Source organism: Podarcis cretensis (assembly GCF_951804945.1).
Source record: "Podarcis cretensis genome assembly, chromosome: 4".
NCBI classification, from domain to species: domain Eukaryota; kingdom Metazoa; phylum Chordata; class Lepidosauria; order Squamata; family Lacertidae; genus Podarcis; species Podarcis cretensis.
This window is the reverse complement of record NC_137173.1, coordinates 97,752,971-97,776,897: the sequence shown is the minus strand read 5'-3', so window position 1 is coordinate 97,776,897 and position 23,927 is coordinate 97,752,971. Positions and strand designations below refer to the sequence as shown.

Here is a 23,927-nt window from a genome sequence, read left to right as displayed (position 1 = left end):
AGCAGGGACTGAGCAACGGGAGCTCACCCCGTCATGGGGATTCGAACCTCCAACCTTCTGATTGGCAAGTCCTAGGCTCTGTGGTTTAATCCACAGTGCCACCCATGGCCCCCTATTATGCATATACTTGATAGTAAAATAATACTCATAATTTACATAGCGCTTTTTGACGTTCACACACATGTTAGCAATACCACAACAGGCTTGCAAAGCTGTTTTGGAACCCTGTAAAACCCTGGAGGCCGAGACAGGACTACAGATGGCTCCCAGCTTCACACAGTAACCTTTCACAAATTGGAAGGTGACAACAGCAGCGATTGAAGGAGCAGGGCCAAAGGTTCTCACCCCTGCTTTGTTTGCTCGCCAAGAGGCAAGGAAAGGAATGTGCTGGGCTCATTTCTTTTGCAAAGCAACAGAATTAAGTTGAGTTGTTTATTCTCTGAGGTTCACTTTGTCTTTGTCAAATTTGATACATATTTAATGTGCAATTAAATGTTACAATAAAAAATACATAAGACGAGTGTCACATCATCCCAGAACTCTCCCGTTACAGAATTAAATCCCAGCTCAAGCTTTAAGTATCTGTTGTGCTAATGACAATGAGATTTCCCGCAAAGGAAGCGACTCCGATATCAGCCTTGAAATGATTTGCCTGAAAGATGAGCTATTTCGAAATATATTTTCATTAAAAACCACTCAAACCAATTGTCATGATGAAGCAGATTAAGCCACAGTTCTCTGGCATGTCGTCAAATAATTCAAGGGTTGGCAATTTGGGGTTCATAACCCCCAACTGGAGTCTTCCACCCACCCGTCCCTCCTGGTGCTTTCCCAATGGCTTGGCAAAGTGGAACAATTTCCAAGAGGATAGAACTGAAAGGGATCCTTCCATTCTAAAGGACTATCATCATAAACCTGGTTCTTTTATTAACCGGATTTTAGGATGTGGAGCCAAATATTTAGTGCCTTAGTTCTAAATCAGATAGTTTATTTCAGAATCCGCAATTCTCTTTAACGTCTGTCATACTAGGTAGTAGGCTGGTCTAACAGGAGAAGTTAATTGACTTTGGAAGACATTTTATTGTAGGGTTGATAAATGAGATCAGTATCAGAGATGGGAAAATTTAAAGCCGTATCAGAAAACTTTATCTGCCATTTAATATAGCAGGCCCTTTAGCCAGAGCTATAACTTGTGGGGAAATACTATTTATTTGTACTTCTTATGCAAAAAAAATTCAAAAAACCCCAAGAACTTGCATTCTATCTGAAGTTCTCTCCCTCTCTTCCTATTCAATACTTATTTTAAGCCTCTGCTATTCCAAATGACACACCTGCCCACTAGATTTCTGTATTCTTAATGGTTGACAACAGGGTTCCAGTTAATAGCTTTTGATGGCTGGTGGCTCCTTAAGCTACTGAAATATGTTTCACGCTCTAGCTAGGTCTGTGCTGAAGAAACAGTTTTGGTCATCTTGAAATATAGCAGAAAAGAGCAAAACAGTCAGGTGCACATAATACAATGAACCTTATCAAAGATATATACTTTTCAGTCTCATTGATTTCAATGGCAGAGTTAAGCAAATTTGTCAATCACTTCCAGTTAGATCAAATAGGACTAAAAGGTGCTTAACTTTGGCTCATTATTCATTATTTTTCCGTAACGTGGCTAACACTTTTTTTTTTTTTAAGTAAGGAGGATTACAGCTGTAATATTTTTGACCTCGCAATCATCATTGGATAGGCCCTTCCCCTTCTTCTCCCCTCCCCTTTCATGCATAAATATCTCCTCCAATCCCTTTTCAGAGCTAAGATGCATTATTATGTCTGCACCACTGTTAATGCTAACCCTAGTTAGCTCAAACTGCAGCTGATGGATCCACTTCTAACCTCATGTCTTAAAACATGGGTAGGCAAACTGAGGCCTGGGGGCTGGATCCAGCCCAATTGCCTTCTAAATCCGGCCCACGGATGGTCTGGGAATCAGCGTGTTTTTACATTAGTAGAATGTGCCCTTTTATTTAAAATGCATCTCTGGGTTATTTGTGGGTCTTGCCTGGTGTTTTTACATGAGTAGAATGTGTGCTTTTATTTAAACTGCATCTCTGGGTTATCTGTGGGGCATAGGAATTTGTTCATTTTTTATTTTTTTTTCAAAATATAGTCCGGCCCCCCCACAAGGTCTGAGGGACAGTGGACCAGCCCCCTGCTGATAAAGTTTGCTGACCCCTGTGTTAGAACAAGGAACTGAACTTCATGATGGCCACCCATGCCCATTTCTCCGGATTACAGAGTGCCGGAGTTCAGGGCTCCATTAATGTCCATGGAGGGTATTTGTGGAAGTGGCTCATGATGAGAGAGATGCTTTAAATGCAGACTTTGAAGGCTGTAGCTTACTGCTTTGAGGAGACAGAATGAAGCACCCTCTTCTCTCTCCTACTGTGATGGCCTGGGACTCAGGCTCGGACTCAGAACCAGAGGAGACTCAGTCTGCACCAGATCCTTTGCCTCAGGCATCATCTGAACCAAGTCTGGGGCCTGATCCTGAAGAGTCCCAGGCTGCACAGGTTCCCCTGCAACAAACACCAGCTGGGCCGAGTCAGGGGCCGGAGCCTGCCCTGGCTCCAGATGTGGGGATTACCTCATTGCCTTCAGGTGGGCCATCACTTACAGCTGCTCCTCTACTGGTTTGGTCAGGGGAGGCTGAGGTCTAGTAACCCACCAATGTCTCCCAAGCTGCAGAGACTAAGGTCTGAGAGGAGAGACCTGAGTACTTGCAGGAGGAGTGCTCACCTTCGGGTGAAACAGGGAAGTAAGTCGCTGGGGGATCAGGACCGGCCGCTACCCCGACAAAGATAAAAGGCTGTCGGACCCCGCCCCAGGTTGCGGGAGCAACCTTGCTGTATGATAGATCCTGCATGAGATCCTGTACCTGTCCTTGCCTGGTTTCCTGCCTCGTGTCCTGCCTTGGCCCTGTTGGACTGTCTCCCAGCGGAAACTTTGGATTCTGGACCAGTCCTGGACTGCGTTTCACGGGTTACCCCCGGGCCCAGCACACCTACTAAGGCCATTTGCTTTACTTGCCTTTGACTTAGGTTGAAAGGGACTTGTCAGTGGCAGACTTTGGGCTCTCAAATTTCAGCGGCGCCCTGTGTGATGCTAAAATTCAGTACCCCCTGCCTCTCATGCTCCATTCCACACCATTGTTGTGGCACCCCCTGCAGCCAAACTGGCCATGCTACACTTAAATCGCCTCTGGAGTTGTGAATCAAAGCTAGCCATGTTTAGTGCCAACTTTGGTACAAAAATTATAACCAACTAACTATGATTAAATGCAGAACATCTGCAATACATCACCCTATTTATCCCTTTTGAGTCTGTGCAGCTCAAATTAGTGATCTGCTTAGGAACTAAATGCTTCTCTAAATTTTAAGAACTCCGAGCAGCAGAATGTGAGGCAAAGCTGTAGATCTACTAAAGGGCCACAATCTAAGAGAGATTTAAATACATCATTGATATCAATAGGCTTAAGTACACTAGGTTATGTCTTGAATTGTCTCTAAAAAGAAGAGAGGAACACCAGGAGTAAATACAAATCATTTACAGTGATTGATCCAAAGGTCTACTGTAGCAAGTAAACAAAAAACAAAAAACAATCAGTGGCACCAAGAAAAATAAATGATGGAAAGCTTTTAAACCACCAGGAGGCCAAAGTAAAACGTATCCGCTTAGGCAAGATAGTGGGAAATTAGAGACAGTGGATAACAAAATGGTTGTTGTTGTTTAGTCGTTTAGTCGTGCCCGACTCTTCATGACCCCATGGACCAAAGCACAAAATGGTATTAAACACAAAATGGAATTAAACACCAAATAATCACCTTGGATCTGTCTTAAGCAACAATGAAAGCAAGGCAAAACAAGTGGGTGGCAATTTGGCTAAATCGCGGATCAGATCTACTAGGATAAAAGAACCCAATTTATTGAATGTGGAGATAGCATAAGAATTGGTTATAACAATGTCAGTCACTGTTAACATCAAAGGCAGTTAGATCTAGAGAGCACAGAGTGCAACAGAGAAGCCCTGAAAATGAAGCCAAAACAGTTCCGATGAAGATTTGTTAATTGCTTACTATAGTTAGCATCAGGAGTGCCTGGCGTGCTCTGGTCCATGGGATCACAAAGAGTTGGACACGACTAAACGACTAAACAACAACAAATAGTTAGCATATTTTAATCTGGCCTATCCTATGGGTTTTGGTTGTTTTAATCAACTATGCTTCTGATCTCAAAAAAATCAAGTACAGCTTTGGTATGACTGGAGAAATCTGGTATAAAAAATTATATGCATCAAGGTCATCATATCATTCTGGTTAATCACTTGCTGTCTGTAAAACTATCTGATGAATCAAGTTGTATCAAATCAGAAAATTGTGTTGATGCTGATGAAAGTAATTAGGAAACACTAAGTGACAGCATCAAGAAAGTGTTAGCAGTTTATTCCATCAAACATAAATTTGGCCTTTTTGTTTATGTTCTTCTGTAAAATTCCCTGATGGTGTGTTATAGAATATTCTTTGCAAATGCTCAATGTTTTTGGTATTTGGTTACATTCAGTAAACAATGTTCTTCTTTCAGATGCAGAACCAGGTTGTGAGGTAGACGCATGTGCAATCCCAGCACACAGGAGGTGTTGTACCAGGTGTATTTGCCCAATTATTTCACCTCATTCATCCTCCGACATCAGAAGGAGCTTGTCTCTGTGTAGGCCTTGTCAGTCCTGCTATACTGTGTTCAGCATCAGCTTGATTTAGAGCTTCAGGGCCTGGAGACAGAGGAGGTGATGGATGAGGTGACTCACCTTCTCAGATGTTCATTAGCTACAGGGCACACCAAGTGAAATGTGTATCTCAAAACACATCCTGATGTATGGCGGTTGACCGCATTTACTTTGGTTACACAGAGCATATGCATTATAAGGATTATTTCACAGCCATTTTGCCGTCATCGTGAAATGATTTCTCCAGGCTGATGACAACATTGCCTTGACAACATTTTCTCCTGCCAATCCTATCTTGCTCAATGTTGTTGGGGTTTTTTTTTAAATGTCACCAATTAATGACTAAAATAGGTACTCCTGCGTGGATGTATCAGCCTTGTGATGCAGTTACACATACACAAAATTCCCTCTCAGAGTTAATAGGATTATCATCATCATCATCATCATCATCATCATCAGCCAACTACAGATCATTGATTAGTTATGGTGTTTGGGTGGATGCAGACATACTATGATTTCAGTTAGCATTTTGGGAAACACTTAGCTTTCCATTAGTAACTAAGAGTTTAATTTATAAACTTATTTCCCCTCTGAAAACAGAATCGCCTGATCCTGTACTTGTCTACACTTTTTCCAAATAGGGCATGTAAATATGTGGTACAGCATAGCTCCACACTTTCAATATCATGTGTTTAAAAAGGGCATACACATTGCATTCTACGTATCTACACCGAATTCCTGTAGTGTCCTGCGTTCCTAAGCTATATTGTGTTAACCGCGATATTTGAATAATGTATGCCCCTTTGCTCCTCTTGCATACAACATATTGTGTGCACATGCATAGGGATGGGCATGCACACTGAGTTGGGGTACCAGAAAACAGACATGGCCAAGTGGGCCTTTCTGACACAAAATTATCTTGCTGTCTGGAATGGACTCTACCTATGCGTCACAGCGATAAGAAGACTGCAGAAGTTCAAGAGGTCCAAAAAGCAATAACTCTGAAGCACAGCACCACCCCCCCCCCCGGCATTCAGAACAATACATATATCTCATTTAATGTTAAAATGGATACATGAAAGCCAGGATCAAATGAGATATGGTGGGCAATCCTGTACCAACCACAGATTTGGTATACAGAATTTTGCCAAGTGTCCATGGAAGCCACAATAATTGTATTCCATTCACTATAGTGATCGTTCTTCTTCATCGTTTATTTGTATGCCACCTTTCTGCAGTTAAAATGAAACTTTGATGCCTAAACAATATGCCACCCCAAGAGTCTCTAGGCTTCCTGAGCAGCAGGCCCTGTAGGAAAGATGGTCTTTGGCCTCTTCAGCAACCTTGGTTGCTGTGCTTTCATTGACACTCCTGTGCCTGTTTGCTTGTCAAAACACACTTCTGTGTCATTCTGGACACAGGAGTATGGCATGAATGTGTATATGCAACTACAGTGGTACCTCGGGTTACATACGCTTCAGGTTACATACGCTTCAGAAACAGACTCCACTAACCCAGAAATATTACCTCGGGTTAAGAACATTGCTTCAGGATGAGAACAGAAATCATGCTCCGGCAGCAGCGGGAGGCCCCATTAGCTAAAGTGGTGCTCCAGGTTAAGAACAGTTTCAGGTTAAGAACAGACCTCCGGAACGAATTAAGTACTTAACCCGAGGTACCACTGTACATGCCCTCTAAGTGTCCCAGTTTTCCAGGGACAGTCCTGGAATTACAGAAACTGTCCCAGTTTCCAATTTGATCGTGGAATGTCCTGATTTCCCTTTTTCCTCCTCCCACATCTAAGAGAACAAGCAGTGGCGTAGCGTGGGGGGTGCAGGGGGGGGCCGGCCGCACCGGGCGCAACATCTGGTGGTTGGGGTTAGGGGGCGCAAATCCATGGGTTAGGGGACGCAAATTACTTGCCTTGCCCCGGGTGCTGACAACCCACGCTACGCCACTGAGAATAAGTAAAAGTGGTGTGAATGTAAAAAAAAAAGATCATACTGAAACAGTATTTTGTTCATACTGAAAACAAAATACCTGTACCAAGTGAAGGAAACAGTGAAGCAAAGTCCTTCTTATAATTTTGAAGGAAAATGTCAACAATCCACTTGACAAAAAAAATTAATTGCAAGGCTTCAGCAGCCAGCCATTTCTTCGGAAACATGGGGTATGCTTATTCCTTTACTGTAAATGGGGCCTTACATTGTCTACTCATAAGTAAGTCCCACTGTGTTCAACAGAGCTTACTCCCAGATAATTGGGTAAAGACTTACACTGCAATCCTAAGCATTTTTACTCAGAACCATGTTCCACTGAGCTCAATGGGACTTACTGTCTTGTATGTTCCTGATCATTCTCAGTTTCTATCAGCATCACCGCAATGATGTAGATGTGTATATGATGTCTATGTTTGCAAGAGATCAAACGCAGGAGAAGCTTCCTTATGCAGAACAGGATGTCCCTGTTTTCACTGGAGAAATGTTGGAGGGTATGCAACCAAGGTACCTTCACAGATCCAGCTGCTCATTACTACACAGCCAATTCTCACAATTCTCTTGAATGTCTCCTGAAGTGGAGACGGACAAAGATGTACATCAGCAAAAGCAAAGAGATTGCTAGTATTACAGGGGTTCTGAACCAAAAGAATAGGAGAACGCAAGAGTCCTGTTAGACTGGATCAGAGGATTATCTAGTTTCCAGTCTCCCACAGTTGCTTCTGCAAAGCTTCTGCAAAGCTTTTTAAAGCTTTGTGCCGCATCTATGCTTTGTGCAAGTAAAATATATAGCGGAAGATTTTGCAGAAGACAAGCATGAAATTAAAAAGTGCATGATGAGCCAAGATCTCTAATTTGTCATTTTAGATAACACTGTTGGGCTCTGAGTTACCTAGTGCTGAAGAATTAATAAAAGCTGTATATAATGTCATAAAAGTTTTTATACTCATGCAGGGAGCCATCGATACATTAACATGTCAGTCAGAGGAGGCTGGTCTCTGGCATCTCCAAGCCTCACGCTCATCCATGTGGTTTCCCATGGACCAAAACTGCATGACTGGTATGATTTCTATATCATTAACATCTTATTACGAAATAATGTAGAAACGTAATTTCTCTAAGTGCCTCATCACTTCTTGTTTAGTCTGCCAAATGCAAGAAGTCTATTTTATGGAGTGAGTGAATCAAGTGAATTAAGCCAAGATGCGATAACTGGTTTGGCATCCTGAACTGAAGGTTTCATTCTGCGCCGAGGGCAATGTTAAATAGACGGTGATAAATGTCCATTTTGTTGTAAACCTCACCGTTTGGTCAGAAACCTGAAGCTCTGAGGCACTGATCCAGCTCTAGTTGCATGAAAGGAGGGCACGGTGGACACTCGGGTTGCAAACGTGATCCATGCGGGATGCATGTTCACAACCCACAGTGTTTGCAACCCGCAGCGGCACATCTGCGCACGTGTGGGTTGCAATTTGGCGCACATGCGCAAAGCGCAATTTAGTGCTTCTGCGCATGTGTGACTGCCGAAACCTGGAAGTAACCCATTCCGGTACTTCCAGGTTTCGGTGGGTCTGTAACCCAAAAAAAAAAACGCAATCTGAAGCGTCTGTAACCCAAGGTAAAGGTAAAGGGACCCATGACCATTAGGTCCAGTCATGGCCAACTCTGGGGTTGCGGTGCTCATCTCCCTTTATTGGCCAAGGGAGCCAGCGTACAGCTTCCGGGTCATGTGGCCAGCAGGACTACGCCACTTCTGGCGAACCAGAGCAGCGCATGGAAACGCCGTTTACCTTCCCGCCGGAGCGATACCTATTTATCTACTTGCACTTTGACGTGCTTTCGAACTGCTACATTGGCAGGAGCAGGGACTGAGCAACGGGAGCTCACCCCGTCGCAGGGATTCGAACCACCGACCTTCTGATTGGCAAGTCCTAGGCTCTGTGGTTTAACCCACAGCACCACCCGCGTCCCTGTAACCCAAGATATGACTGTATTAATGTGCACCTACTTGCACAAGTAGGGGACGCACAAGTAAGGGGACGCAGGTGGCACTGTGGGTTAAAGCCTCAGCGCCTAGGGCTTGCCGATCGAAAGGTCGGCGGTTCGAATCCCTGCGGCGGGGTGCGCTCCCGCTGCTCGGTCCCAGCGCCTGCCAACCTAGCAGTTCGAAAGCACCTCCGGGTGCAAGTAGATAAATAGGGACCACTTACTGGTGGGAAGGTAAACGGCGTTTCCGTGTACGGCTCTGGCTCTGGCTCTGGCTCTGGCCAGAGCAGCGATGTCACGCTGGCCACGTGACCCGGAAGTGTCTCCGGACAGCGCTGGCCCCTGGCCTCTTAAGTGAGATGGGCGCACAACCCCAGAGTCTGTCAAGACTGGCCCGTACGGGCAGGGGTACCTTTACCTTTACCTTTACCTTTACCTTACTTGCACAAGAATGTGGCGTTCAAACACATACCAGAGGGTGTGGCCCATTCAAAGCAATGTGCTGCAGGCAGACAACATTTTAAATTGAACGAGCAGTTGGATGAGCATCAAACTGATGCTCATTTTTCCCAGTCCAGGAAGAAGTGTCTGTACAGAAGCCTTCTAATATCTATCAGTCCCCTTAACTTGATTGGGGCATTAATGTCTAACATCCTTTTATGGCCTCATATAGTGGTTTTGGCACCAGCGGAGTGAAGAAGAAGAAGAAGAAGAAGAAGAAGAAGAAGAAGAAGAAGAAGAAGAAGAGGAGGAGTTTGGATTTGATATCCCGCTTTATCACTACCCTAAGGAGTCTCAAAGCGGCTAACATTCTCCTTTCTCTTCCTCCCCCACAACAAACACTCTGTGAGGTGAGTGGGGCTGAGAGACTTCAGAGAAGTGTGACTGGCACAAGGTCACCCAGCAGCTGCACGTGGAGGAGCGGGGAATCGAACCTGGTTCACCAGATTACGAGACTACCGCTCTTAACCACTACACCACACTGGCTCTCGAGGGGTGGGGGAAGAGGTTAAGTGGTCCCTTAAGCTCTTCCCCCACCCCTCGATTGCACCAGTCCCATCCATTTAACTTCCCCACACGTGTTTTTGTTGTTGTTGTTTTTTAGCACTTTGCCAAACACAGAGCGGAACTAGCAATTTCTCTGAACAGAAATTGTTCTAGCTGTTCAGTAGCTAATATTGACATGTTAGTATAGGAAGGAACCCTTATACAGTGCAAAGCACTGCAAAGCTCAGCAGGTGTTCCTCATAGCCAACAGTCACATGATGAAAGGTATTACAAAACGGGCTGTCGGAGATCAATGGGCTAACATATAAATATTTCAGACACACACAATTACCCGGAGCACTGCACTAAAAGCCCTTGCAGCTAGTAAGGCAAAGAATAAAAATATTTCTATCCCTTTTGCAAAACATGAAGTCATCAAAGCTGAGAGACATTCAAAGCCATCTATGGGACACCAGCATCAAAATCCTACTGACAGTTCCTAAAAAAATCTTTCCAATTATTATTCTTTTTTTAAAAAAGTCAAAGCATAAAACAATACCAAGATGTAAAACAACCTTTAACAGTCTGTATGCTTCTTCCTTACATGAGGTGAAAATAGCTGGAAGAAAAGAAAATAATGGGAAGGACAAATGCTGTACACCAGATCCACTACAGAAACCTCCTTGCTAAATATGTTGTCGTTTAGTCGTGACCAACTCTTCGTGACCCCATGGACCAGAGCACGCCAGGCACTCCTGTCTTCCACTGCCTCCCGCAGTTTGGTCAGACTCATGTTTGTAGCTTCGAGAACACTGTCCAACCATCTCGTTCTCTGTCGTCCCCTTCTTCTTATGCCCTCAATCTTTCCCAACATCAGAGTCTTTTCCAGGGAGTCTTCTCTTCTCACGAGGTGGCCAAAGTATTGGAGCCTCAGCTTCACGATCTGCCCTTCCAGTGAGCACTCAGGGCTGATTTCCTTCAGAATGGATACGTTTGATCTTCTTGCAGTCCATGGGACTCTCAAGAGTCTCCTCCAGCACCATAATTCAAGGCCCTCTCGGAAGCTGCCAGAACCTCTGAGGTCATGGAACTACCATGTGGATTTTAATGCCCCAAAGGTTCAATAGAGGATATCTGAAAGATATCTGGCGCCTACGTCTTTCAGGACTTTAAGCACTAATGTGAGTACCTTGGATTGAGCCCAGACATGAACCAGTGCAGGCATTTTACAACACAGCTTATGCACATTCTCAGCCAGTAATCAGGTTGCTGCATTTTGGACCAGATGAAGTTTCCAAGTCATCTTCAATGGCAACCCAACATACCAAGTGGAAGGCCACAAGTTAGCCACTTCTGGTTTACACAATAAGGTGGCTTGTGAGTAACAGTTCTGTTGCAATGAAAATTAGATATGAAAAGGAAAAGGTGTAGACTCCATTCCCTCTGGCATATGGCCTTAATAGAACTGGGATTCCCTGTCTGGTCCAGTAGTTAGAATAGCGATGAAGGAAAGAAAAGAGTCTCTCCCTCCCTCTAAATATATCTTCATAGATCTTCATCTGGGCATAGAATGTGCTGATAATGAGGACCTCTCCTTATGCTCAGTTTCAAAGAAACCAACTTTGTAGGGTTTTCTATCAGTAGGCCACTTAAGAAAAACAACACATTTAGTGAATATGGTAAGAACTACCTCTGACTGACCACCACACCAAAAATGAGCCCAAAATAGCTGCATGAATACATCTCCCATCATTGCTATCAATAGAAAACCTTTACTAATGTTTGCCTGATATCAAACTGTTGGCCACAATCCAGTGCACTTCAAACAAACCTGCTGGCCCTTGCCTGCAATTAAATGGTACTCATCACTGGCACTGTGATGGTACTCATCACAGGGGCGCGGGTGGCGCTGTGGGTAAAGGCCTCAGCGCCTAGGGCTTGCCGATTGAAAGGTTGGCGGTTCGAATCCCTGTGGCGGGGTGCGCTCCCGCTGCTCGGTCCCAGCGCCTGCCAACCTAGCAGTTCGAAAGCACCCCCGGGTGCAAGTAGATAAATAGGAACCGCTTACTAGCGGGAAGGTAAACAGCGTTTCCGTGTGCGGCTCTGGCTCGCCAGATGCAGCTTTGTCACGCTGGCCACGTGACCCGGAAGTGTCTCCGGACAGCGCTGGCCCCCGGCCTCTTGAGTGAGATGGGTGCAGTCTGTCAAGACTGGCCCGTACGGGCAGGGGTACCTTTACCTTTACATCACTGGAAGCTGATGAGGATGGTTTGGATGAGTATCAACATAAATACCTGGAAGGCCCCTAATTTATATATTGAGTATTCAAAGATCAACTGACTTGCTAATTGTTGAGGTCTGTGATTATCACCTTTCAGAAACATACTTAGCAGGGAAATCAAGCCCATCAATGTATACATTTAGGATCCTTCTTGACCAAAGTCTTTATTAAATGGGCCAGCTGCCCAGACACGTTATAAGTGGTAGAATGTGCAGCTGCTGGAACAAGAGAATTGCTGTTTGTAGATCCTTTATAACCATGTGAGCATTTCTTAATGTTAACTCCCTAGAAGAGGTTCCCGTGCAATGTACTGTGTATTTCCCCCCCCCCCCAAGCGCCTATGGTTTACTGCCCCTGAATCAGTATTTGTAATATATCTGTGAGTCACCACAATGTCATTCCTTTGGGGATACTAGATTTTATTGGACATTGTTGTTGTAGTTGTTTGCTAGGGGGAGCTCTTGCTGGTATTTTTCTTGTCCACATTAAGCCATAGAATGCAAATGGCTTCAATAGCCTATAGTTTCTATAGGTCATTAGTAAGAACTTATCACTTACAGTGTTCTTTTTCATCCTTCCCATGATAATGTCCGTGCTCCAGTTGATTGATTGCATATTTAACATTATTGGAAGCAATGCTTTCTCATGGATGTCAGGCAACTAATTTCTCCAATTATTTCTGTATCAGTGTCATTCTTCTCATGTATAACTGTCACCGACTACAATATGCCTTCTAATGTTGCTTATTATCAACTCGGAGCACAGTTAACTCATTTCTTTCTCCTGGTTTTAATCAAAATTGTCTTGGGCTTCCATTTGACTGACATTTCCCCAGCACTCACATATATTATTTTGGATTAATTTCTGCTTTGTTAGCCATCATCTCTCCATCAGTTTGTTTTGCTTTCTAAATAATGTGTAATGATTTGTGCAGCACCCTGGGATTTAAATTGGATTATTCAAATTGGATGGCTCCATTTCTTTTCTCACCGCTCAACCTAGCCTATCAGTGGGTACCTGTGCGGTGTCCAATTTCTCCTTATTGAGAATTCAGGCTATGGTGTCTAGTCACTAAATGTAATCTTGAAACAGGCTTCCAGAAAATACAGAGGAGAGACTGCAGGAACAACCAGCTGTATGGAAAACATAGCTAACTTTACCTGAATCCCTCTTAACTCCACAATAATTCAATTTCATACAAAAATCAATATGAAATAATTTTCTGGCCATCTTGTATACCCTTCCATGAGCAAATCTTTAATTTATTTCCAGTGCTCAAGGCCAGGGGAGTTGCGGGGAGAAGGAGAAGGGAAGTAGCTTTGGAAAACTGGAAATAGCAGTTCAGGGTGGGCTCATATGCAGAGGTAGAAAGTATATATGGCCCACATGCGGGTAATTAACAAAAGAATTGGCTGGGCGTCTCAATTCAAAACGTGGGGCTCTGCACACTCCCCAGTAGTAGAGAGCCCCCAACAGAGTTAAAAACAGTCTCAGAGTTAACCAGCAGTATAGCACGGGATATAGGTTGTTAAACCTTTTTGCATATCCTGTTTAGTCTGCCTTAAAATCCTTGCCCCCCTCTTTCTATCCATCTACCAATGAACAGAGTACACACTGTTAATTAAGTTTAAAAGCTTTACTTACTAAATCCAAAGGTCTGATTTGTGCATTGTTCCATGCAGCAACAAGGAGAGCACAGGCAGATTGCACTTGGGTGCAAAATACCAAATATAGTTTCAGACATGCAGTCCAAACTTGGAGTATATTGTATTCTTGTGAAAAGCAGGGATATCACTGCATAGGACTGTTCTTCATGCAAAGAACTAATACTATTGATTAGTCTGAGTTTGTGGAAGCACACGGCAGCCATCCACAGATGTCTGCAGTACAGACTAGTAGTGACAATCTAGTTTGATCCCTACAAAGCAAAGTTAAGTGAAAAAAAGGGTTAATTCTCCATGAGTCAACAGAGATGACTCATTTTCAATGCAGCTGCAAGCATCAGTGTTTCTGGGCAGAAATGGCATGTAATGCTGGGTAGATAAGGATCTCAGGTTACAGCATTTAGTGTGGGATAGTGCAGAGAGTTTGGAGTGGCGTGGAAAATTGGAACTGTGGAGGAATTGGAACTGTGGAAGACTGAAGACTTTGTGAAGGGTTGCTGAGCTTTACAAGCAACTGAACTCATAACTTGACTTGTGGATTTTGGCACAGCAAGGGTTTTGTAGCAAAGAACCCTCTCTGGGCTCAGAGAGTGAAGATTTCTTGTAACACCTATAAATAATGTGTGCATAAAGAGTGTGTGTGAGTGTATCTGAAGAAGTGTGCATGCACACGAAAGCTCATACCTAGAACTAACTTAGTTGGTCTTTAAGGTGCTACTGGAAGGAATTTTTTTTCTTTTATTTTGCTAAATAGCTGTTTCCTGTGGTGAGTTTAACTGCTTGACTGAGCTTCTGTAGTGCCCACACCGAATACCCAATAGACAAAACACATTCAGAAGTGAAATAATGGTTAAGAAGCAAGGTTTGGGACAAGGGATATTCATATGTAGGTCCAAATGACTGATTTCTGTACAAAACAAGAGCACAGGGTGTGGGAGAACTGAAGCAGAGGATATATGCTCCTTTTGTGTATTGATGGCAAAGGGCAAATCCACATCATACACTTTTAAATAAAATGAATTCTCATAGGGAATCCTGACAACTGTGGTTTGTTAATGGTGCTGGAAACTGTAGTTCTCTGAGGGGAAAATTACAGTTCCCGTGGTTCCTTGAGGTAAGTCATGTGCTTTGACTGTGTTTCAAATGTTTGGTCTGGCTCTGCCTCCAAGTTGCCCTGTTCCAAATATCAGATGGCAATCTGGAACTGTGTTGCTCTGAGTTGTAACCATAGGATATGGGCAGCGTGCGTCATGGTTTCAAAAAGTGGCATGAACAACAAAAGACCGTAGTGCACCGAAAAAGTAGCTATGAGTCCTGAGGACTGGATTAGGCTGTGGCATAGAATAGCACCTATACTCTGGTTTGTTATTTCCCATATTCAGTATATTACAGGAAAAACCTGGCAAAAGGAGCTACTGGTATGCCCCGCAGAGGATCTTAAGGTCCATGAATAACCATAGTTTAGAGGTCCCGGGCCCTAAGGAAGTCAGACTATCCTCCACCAGGGCCAGGGCCTTTTCAGTGATGGCTCCGACCTGGTGGAATGCTCTGTCCCATGAGACCAGGGCCCTGCAGGATTTAACTTCTTTCCACAGGGCCTGTAAGACAGAGCTATTCCGCCTGGCTTTCAATTTAAACTTAGCCTGATCTTTTATTCCCCTTCCTCCCCTCCCCCTCCCCTTTTTATGAAGATTAACCACTCTGGGATCCCACAGCTAATTCTCTCCTGGTCTCTTCGCTGGCCCAAATAGGACTAATTTAGCCAGCTAGCCCTGGTGACCATCTAATGTTTATTGGATGGATTTCCCCCCAAATTGATTTTTGAATTCTGAATTTATTGTTATTCACGTTTTATATTGTATTTTATGCTGTTTTTTGTTGCATCAATTAAGTGTTTTAAATCTGTTGTTAGCAGCCCTGAGTCCGGTCTTATTATAATTCAACACTGTGTGGAATTTGCCTTATGGCACACTTGCCAGAAAAGTTAGCCACACAACTGATGCAGGACACGTGAAAGCATCATTAAAGGGATTCCTGTCTAGAAGAAATTAGCAGAACACTCTACAGCATCAGTAAGAGCCAATGTGGTGTCATAGATTCACTTTGGTGAAGAACACTGAAGGAAGAAGGAATGAAACCACTTTTAAAAGAGAGCGGGGAGGGAAAGGGGGGTCTATTATTGGTTTTGTATTTAGTATTCATTTGTTTGAATCCCCAGCAATAAATAATTTAATATAATAAAGCTATCACTAAAGTCGCTGTGGTCGTAAATCAGTGTTTTTACTGTGCAAGGCTGAGCAAACCATTTTTTACTGTTCAAGTGTTGTTTTAAATTAACTGAATAAGATTTAAAATCCTCCCTTGGGGAGAGGAAAACAGTGTCTGGCTTGGCCTTCAGGTGTTTTCATGAAAATGTACTCACAGCTGCTTTGCAATAACTATTACATGTGAAATGTTTAGATATCATCTAAAAATAGGCATTCGCAGCCTGCACGGCAAAGAGGACAAATAAAGACAGAGGAAAGAAAGGATTGGTTGCTTGCCGTCTCAGAAGACTTGCCCAGATATCGGTCTATGGGCTGAGGCATGTCATCCATATGTGATTGACACCCAGATGTCTTTTGTGTTTTTCATTCCTGAAATACTGATGTCAGTATAGTATTGGATGAGGACGAGGGTGAACAAACGAAAGCTTAATCAAGGAAGGAAAAAGGTCTGGTGGCTGATGTTTAGGAAATCTTCAAATATGTAACCTGTTTTGAATGGTGTTACACTGTGTGGGGACCCCAAGGGCCTCAAAAATGATAGCCTATCACAGGCATCCTCAAACTTGTCCCTCCAGATGTTTTGGGGCTACAACTCCCATCATCCCTAGCTAACAGGACCAGGGGTCAGGGATGGTGGGAATTGTAGTCCCAAAAATATCTGGAGGGCCGAGTTTGGGGGTGCCTGGCCTATCGCTTTAAGAAATTGCTAAGAAAGGGCTTCAAAAATGATAGCTTATTGCTTTAAGAAACTGCTACAACACCCAAAAAAATCCATTTTATTTAGGGGATGACTCCTACATTTAGAATGACCAGGAGTGCTTTCAGCCGGTGTGCCAACCATACCCTTCCCTCAAGGAGCCAGATGTGGCAACTGCCAAATAAGAACACTGCAATATGGCCTGCCTTATTGAATTTTGAAGTTTGAAGACTGTTTGAAAACTACAGTTGGTTCGGAACACAGCCGCCAGAGTGTTAACTGAAGGTGGCAGGCTGGAACATATAACACCAGGGTATCATTCCCTACACTGGCCAGTTACCAGTTTGTTCCCCACTTCAATTCAAAGTGATGTTTCAGGCACTGAAAGCCTTATATAGCCATATCACCCATATAAATCTGCACATCCTTTAAGATCTGTTCTGGTTTCTCTGCCATCTGAAGAATTACAGACAGCATATTGGAGCACATGCATGAATTGAGCCTGCTACGAATTTAGCTGCGAAGTGATGTGTAGCAAATATGTACGGTTCAGCATTTTGACCCCGATGCTCTTTAATGAAGTACGGCTGAAAAGAGTGATTAGGTGGACCTTGCCAAAGACTGCAGTGCTATGAATCAGCTGAAATGTGGGGAAAACAAAAACACTCTCGGGAGCAGAGCATCTTTCTAAAAGATGTCACAGCAGAGACCCAGCCATGACTCAAGCAAGAACAAATTGGCATTTAATGACTCACCAATACCATATCCTCCAGCACCTCCGCTTTCCTTGGAGTCGGCCCATCCAAGTGGTGACTAATCCCAAGACAAGCGGCCAGCAAAATGTGATCTTCCATAAATGCTTGCTCAGCGTCCAAGATCTGAAGACATCGCATCCATAGGTAGCGTGGCAAAAGGCCAAGTAATCATTAGGCAGGCAGGCAGAGTTCGCTCCTAATGTACTTCTTTTGTTGTGAGTCTGTTCCAAATTCTGTTACACCTCAGACTATAGTAAGCTTATGGAATATAAATAGTCCTGTAGCATGTAACAGCAGAAAAATACAATGCATGCCCGCTAATAAAACTGAACTATACATATTTTGTGGACATGCTCAAGACCGCAATACCTCAAAGACTGCCCCTCCCGATATGAACCAACGCGGACCCTGCGATCATCATCTGAGGCCCCCCTTTTTTTGCAATGAGATAGTATTCTTTTTACTGCTAAAAGAGATATAGCATAAAATCAATATCTAAATAGAACAGTTTGATACTTTTCATTTATTTTCCCTATCTATAGTTCACCCTATATTTCAGGCATAGGCAAACTCGGCCCTCCAGATGTTTTGGGACTACAACTCCCATCATCCTTAGCTAACAGGACCAGTGGTCAGGGATGATGAGAGTTGTAGTCCCAAAACATCTGGAGGGCCGAGGTTGAGGAAGCCTGCTGTATGTTGTAACCATCCTAGGGTGGGATACAGAAGCATTCAGTTAAAAACAGAAAATGAAACAGAAAATGCATAAGAAAAGATATAACCAACAAATTTGATAATAAATATACAGAATGTTCCAGGCTACCATTTTAAAAAAGCCAGTTCCAGGACTGGAACCATTCCTTAGCCACATTCCTTATGGGTTTCTGTTTGCATATGCCTTTGATATCTCCGCAGAATCGTGAGTGGATCTTCACACTCAGGTTTCACAGTAGAGTAATACTGCCTGCATTTCATCCTTAGCTCTGGGCTTTCATTTTCTTTAACATTTTCCGGATCGGTTACAAATTTCCCTCCGGAAGTGTCTTTTTGACTGATTTTCCAGAAATATTTTTCTCCAAGGACCAGCGTTCCACTTAAGAGCTGTGAAGCTGCAGCAAGGAACCCCATATAGATAGAAAACCCAGCACGTTGGTCTTTTGGAACGAGAGGCACTCCTAAAACTTGGGGAAGTTTCATTCCTTCGTTTGCAAGGACAGAATACAGATTCCACGAAATGGAAATCAGTACAAATGTTCCCGCTGCCAAGTCCATAATTGCTCCAATGGAAAAGAAGGTAAAGATGAAATTGTCGTGTTTTCCAGGCTTGAAGATGTTATAGAGTGCAAAGGCCATACAAAAAACGGCCACCGCATTTGCAACGATGGCTAATGGCATCAAGTCCTGGGCAGCGGTTATTTCAGCGGGTAGGGACTCCTCATCGTTTAACGCTGTGCATATAATGTTTATTTTCTTCACTGTAATTCTACTCACGGAACAGGCGCCCCAGATCCCAATCCCCACAATGCCAGGTTTGTTGCTGCCCATGATGTTCCCAACCTGCCACCCTCTCCATTCGATATTGGCTGTGCTGCAGATGCTCATAATGCAGCCGATAAGAGCCAGGACAAAGGCACCAAGTTGAAAACAGGATACCCTGCACAACAGCCGAACAGGAAAGGAGCCATAATGTGCCTGGAGTAGAATTTTAGCTTTGGTACTGGGAAGGCTGGCAACTGAAGGCATGGTGAAATTGGTTCTTCAACCAGTCTCTGGTACGCAAGGGCTTTCTCTGACCTCAGAGAAGACCTGAGAAGACTGAAGCTGGTCTGAGCTGGTCACCTTAGCAATTGCTCCTTGGAGTTCTGAGGCAGTTAGAATGCAGCAATGCTCAGAACAACACAAATCATAACTCCAGGGTACTGGTCGTTTGGAACATTTGGCAACTGTTATGTGTTGAAGTTCTCACCCTAGCCACCAGGGTATATAGTTTTCACTCAGGTCCACGTCAGTTAATTTAGGCGGGAAACCCTGGGTTGTTGTCGTCACAGTGTTGACAGCCAGCTGCCTATAAAAGCAGGCCGGCTGAGCTGTTTGCTGTTCGGTTCAGTTCCAGCTTACTTATAAAGAACTACTTGGAGAAATCTCTGTGTCGTCTGCTATGTCCACCCACTACTTAATAGCAACTGCTTGGAGACTACTTAATAGCAACTGCTTTCGAATACCAGTACAGTGGTGCCCCGCAAGACGAACGCCTCGCAAGACGGAAAACCCGCTAGACGAAAGGGTTTTCCGTTTTGGAGGCGCTTCACAAAACAAATTTCTCTATGGGCTTGCTTCGCAAGACGAAAATGCCTTGCGAGTTCCTGCGGGGGGTTTTCCCTTTCCCCCCACTTTTCCTAAGCCCTAAGCCGCTTATCAGCTGATCCGCTAAAAGCTGCTAAACCGCTAATAGCGCTAATCCGCTAAGCTGTCAATGGGCTTGCTTCGCAAGACGAAAAAACCGCTATACAAAGAGCCTCACGGAACGGATTAATTTCGTCTTGCGAGGCACCACTGTATCATTTAAGAACTTTTAAAGGACACTTTCTTGTTAGATGTAAGCTTATGCAAAGATTGGGTACAAAATGTAGAAATAAACACTCCAAGCTGCCCGTTCCGAAGAAATGAGCAAGCAAGATTTGAAATAAACAAATAGACAACCCCCCCCCCACAAATATTTAGTTTTTTCCATTGGGTTTGAACACCGCTTTGAATTACAGTAGTGCTGGTGGATCCAACTAAGGATCCATCTAGTCCAGCATCACTTTTCTAAAAATGAAAAGTTTTGTAAGAACTATGTAGGAACAGGCAAGTATTATCTCAAGTGCCTTTTTTTCTAAAAAAAAAAGTTTAGGGGTACTCTCATTTTGACTCAAGAAAATCACCATTTTATAGTTCAAATTGGGGAAAAATAAATACAGTAAATGGACAAAAGTACAAAGATTCACAAAATGTTGAGGGGTATGTGTGCCCCTGCGTCTGCGTCCCCCCAGAAAAAAACACTGATTATTTCCATTTTACAGTCTGGCAGAGGTTTGGAGACGTCTGATACTGAAATAATTTCTAGCTTAAGTTAAGACCACTCTGTAAATTCATGGTGAGGGTGATCTTTGGTGAGATTTTTTTCTCTCTTTTTTTGAAATATTTTTTATTGGTTTTACAAAATAAATAACACAATTAAATTTTGAAATAAAACAAGATTTTTCTGACTCTTAGGACTTCCCTTCACCACTTTGAGGGTCCTTTAAATATCTTAATCATCTGCATATTATAGTTCATCTGAATTATAGTCCTCCAAAATATCCAAAGTCTTTATAATATTGCAAGAGTTATTCGAAGCCTGCCAAAGAGTTCAAGTGTTCACAGTGTTCTTTTAATGAGAACTCCCACTTTACATTGTGGGTGCCCTTTGTGGGATCCCCGGGAACTTACTGGCAAACGGGCTGGCTTGCCTCTCAGTGTTAATTTTTGGAGGTTAATGCCCAGCCTCAGTAATCAAGTTTCTTGCTGGGAGGTGGGGCCAGCCCCATTTATAAATAGGGAGTGGAACCGACAATAGCCAGGCAGTCGGCTCTGGAGATTCACCCTCCCTCCCCTCCCTTAGTTTAATGTTTCTTGTTTGCAGGTTAACTTTTTCTTCCTGTTTAGCGGGCTCTGCTATGGTCTTTGTTTTTTTTGTTTTTTTTTTAATGATATTTATTAAGTTTCACAAAATATAACAAACTTCGAGACAACAAACAACAAACATCAGAAATACAAACAATATCAAAAAACATAAAAAACAAAAACATACAAAAGATTCAACATAATAATAGAAGAAACATTAAAAGAAAACTCTGGTTCGTTCTAATAGTCTTCAAAACCTTATTTTCCTTGCTTCCTCCCGCCTTCCCTTCTTGTATTCCACTTTAAAAAATTTTCCAGCAAGCTCATTCAAATTCGTTTTATCCTTTATCTTTCCCTTTATACTCTTCCTTATCCTAATCACTGGAACCCCATCATTTCATTTACACTGCCCTTAGCACTCATAAATTTTACAATGATTTTGTAGATAAACTTTGAACTTCTTCCAGTCTTCTTCCACCAACTCTTCTCCTTGATCTCGAATTCTGCCGGTCATTTCTGCCAATTCCATATAGTCTATTACTTGTATCTGCCATTCTTCCAAGGTGGGTAGATCTTGTGTCTTCCCGTGTTTTGCGATAAGTATTCTTGCTGCTGCAGTAGCATACATAAAAAAGGTTCTATCCTTCTTTGACACCAATTGGCCGACCATGCCCAGGAGAAAGGCTTCTGGTTTCTTTAGGAAAGTGTATTTAAATACCTTTTTCATTTCATTATAAATCATCTCCCAGAAAGCCTTGATCCTTGGGCACGTCCACCAAAGGTGAAAGAATGTACCTTCAACCTCTTTACATTTCCAACATTTATTATCGGGCAAATGATAGATTTTTGCAAGCTTGACTGGGGTCATGTACCACCTATACATCATTTTCATAATATTCTCTCTTAAGGCATTACATGCCGTAAATTTCAAACCGGTGGTCCACAACCGTTCCCAGTCAGCGAACATAATATTATGACCAATATCTTGTGCCCATTTTATCATGACAGATTTGACCGTTTCATCCTCAGTATTCCATTTCAGCAGCAAGTTATACATTCTCGACAATACCTTAGCCCTGGGTTCTAGTAATTCTGTTTCCAGCTTCGATTTTTCCACCTGGAAGCCATTTTTCCTGTCCAAATTATAGGCCTCTCTTATTTGAAAGTAATGTAACCAGTCACGCACCTTATCTTTAAGTTTCTCATAACTCTGCAATTTCCATTTATCTCCCTCCTGCTCCAAAATTTCACAATATTTTGGCCATTTAGATTCCATGTTAAGTTTTTTTAAGGCCTTAGCCTCCATTGGAGAGAGCCACCTTGGGGTTTTATTCTCCAAAAGATCTTTATATCTGACCCAGACATTAAACAGCGCTTTCCTGACAATATGGTTTTTGAACGACCTTTGTACTTTATCCTTGCCATACCACAAATATGCATGCCATCCAAAAGCATTATCATACCCTTCCAGATCAAGAATGTCTGTGTTCTCAAGAAGCAGCCAATCCTTCAGCCAGCAAAAAGCTGCCGCCTCATAATATAGTTTAAAGTCCGGCAGGGCAAACCCCCCTCTCTCCTTCACATCAGTAAGAATTTTATATTTAATTCTGGGCTTTTTGCCCTGCCAGACAAATCTAGAAATTTCTTTTTGCCACTTCTTGAAACAATCCATCTTGTCAATTATCTGTAGCGATTGGAACAGAAACAATAGTCTTGGCAATACATTCATTTTAATAACTGCTATTCTACCCAAAACAAAAAAAATTCCTTCCAGTAGCACCTTAAAGACCAACTAAGTTAGTTCTTGGTATGAGCTTTATCTGAAGAAGTGTGCATGCACACGAAAGCTCATACCAAGAACTAACTTAGTTGGTCTTTAAGGTGCTACTGGAAGGAATTTTTTTTGTTTTGACTATGGCAGACCAACACGGCTACCTATCTGTAACTGCTATTCTACCCAGTAAGGATAATTTTAAATTTGTCCATATTTCAAGATCTTTTTTCACTTCAGACCAACATTTTTCATAGTTATCCTTAAATAAATTAACATTCTTTGAAGTCATGTTCACCCCTAGGTATTTTGTTTTTTTCACCACTGTTAAACCTGTTTCTCTCTGAAACCTATCCTTCTCCATTTGTGTTAAGTTCTTCTCTAAAACCATAGTTTTTGATTTGTTGAGTTTAAACCCTGCCACTTGACCAAACTCTTGTATTAATTCCAAAGCTCTTCTAGTACTAGGGATTGGCTCCTGTAATGTCAAAACTAGGTCATCTGCATAGGCTTTTAATTTATAATGTTTCACTCCGACCTGTATACCCTGAATCTGTTGGTCCCTTCTAATCATGTTCAGCAATATCTCCAGGACTGAAATAAAAAGTAGAGGGGAAATTGGGCAGCCTTGTCGTGTCCCTTTCTCTATCTTGACTTCTTCTGTAACCGCATTATTCACAATTAACTTTGCCTTTTGTTCAGAATAAATCGCCCCTATACCGTTTCCAAACCTTTCTCCCACCCCCATCCCTTGCAAATTTTTCTTCATAAAACTCCAAGAGATATTATCAAAGGCTTTCTCAGCATCAATGAATATCAATACTGCTTTCGTATTGATATTAACTTGTAATTTTTCCAAAATATCAATTAAATTCCTTGTATTATTTGACATATGTCTACCTGGAAGAAAGCCTGCTTGGTCTTTATGTATAATTCCTGCCAAAACTTTTTTCAGTCTTTTAGCTAAAATATCTGCAAAAATTTTATAATCCACATTAAGTAGGGAAATGGGGCGGTAGTTCTTAAGCTGTGTCTTTTCCGCTTCATTTTTCGGTATAAGAGTGATGTAAACATCTTTCCACGACTCCGGCGCTCTTTTCCCC

General features: G+C 42.7%; 2 long non-coding RNA genes across 2 annotated transcripts in view; both read right to left on the bottom strand.

Moving 5' to 3' along the window:
• Window positions 1–1,239: 1,239 nt before the first annotated feature.
• On the bottom strand, window positions 1,240–2,297 carry LOC307214487. The gene is made up of 2 exons (XR_013838148.1): window positions 1,332–2,297; window positions 1,240–1,272 (listed from the first exon to the last, which is right to left on the bottom strand). It is a non-coding gene; the product is annotated as an uncharacterized lncRNA (long non-coding RNA).
• Window positions 2,298–4,474: 2,177 nt separating this feature from the next.
• The window catches only part of LOC307214411, a 58,372-nt gene continuing 38,919 nt past the window's right edge, over window positions 4,475–23,927 (bottom strand). The window contains exons 3-4 of the long non-coding RNA XR_013838053.1: window positions 7,110–7,343; window positions 4,475–4,874 (exon numbers count right to left, since the gene is read on the bottom strand). This is a non-coding gene — a long non-coding RNA (uncharacterized lncRNA). The remainder of the gene's footprint in view (window positions 4,875–7,109; window positions 7,344–23,927) is intronic.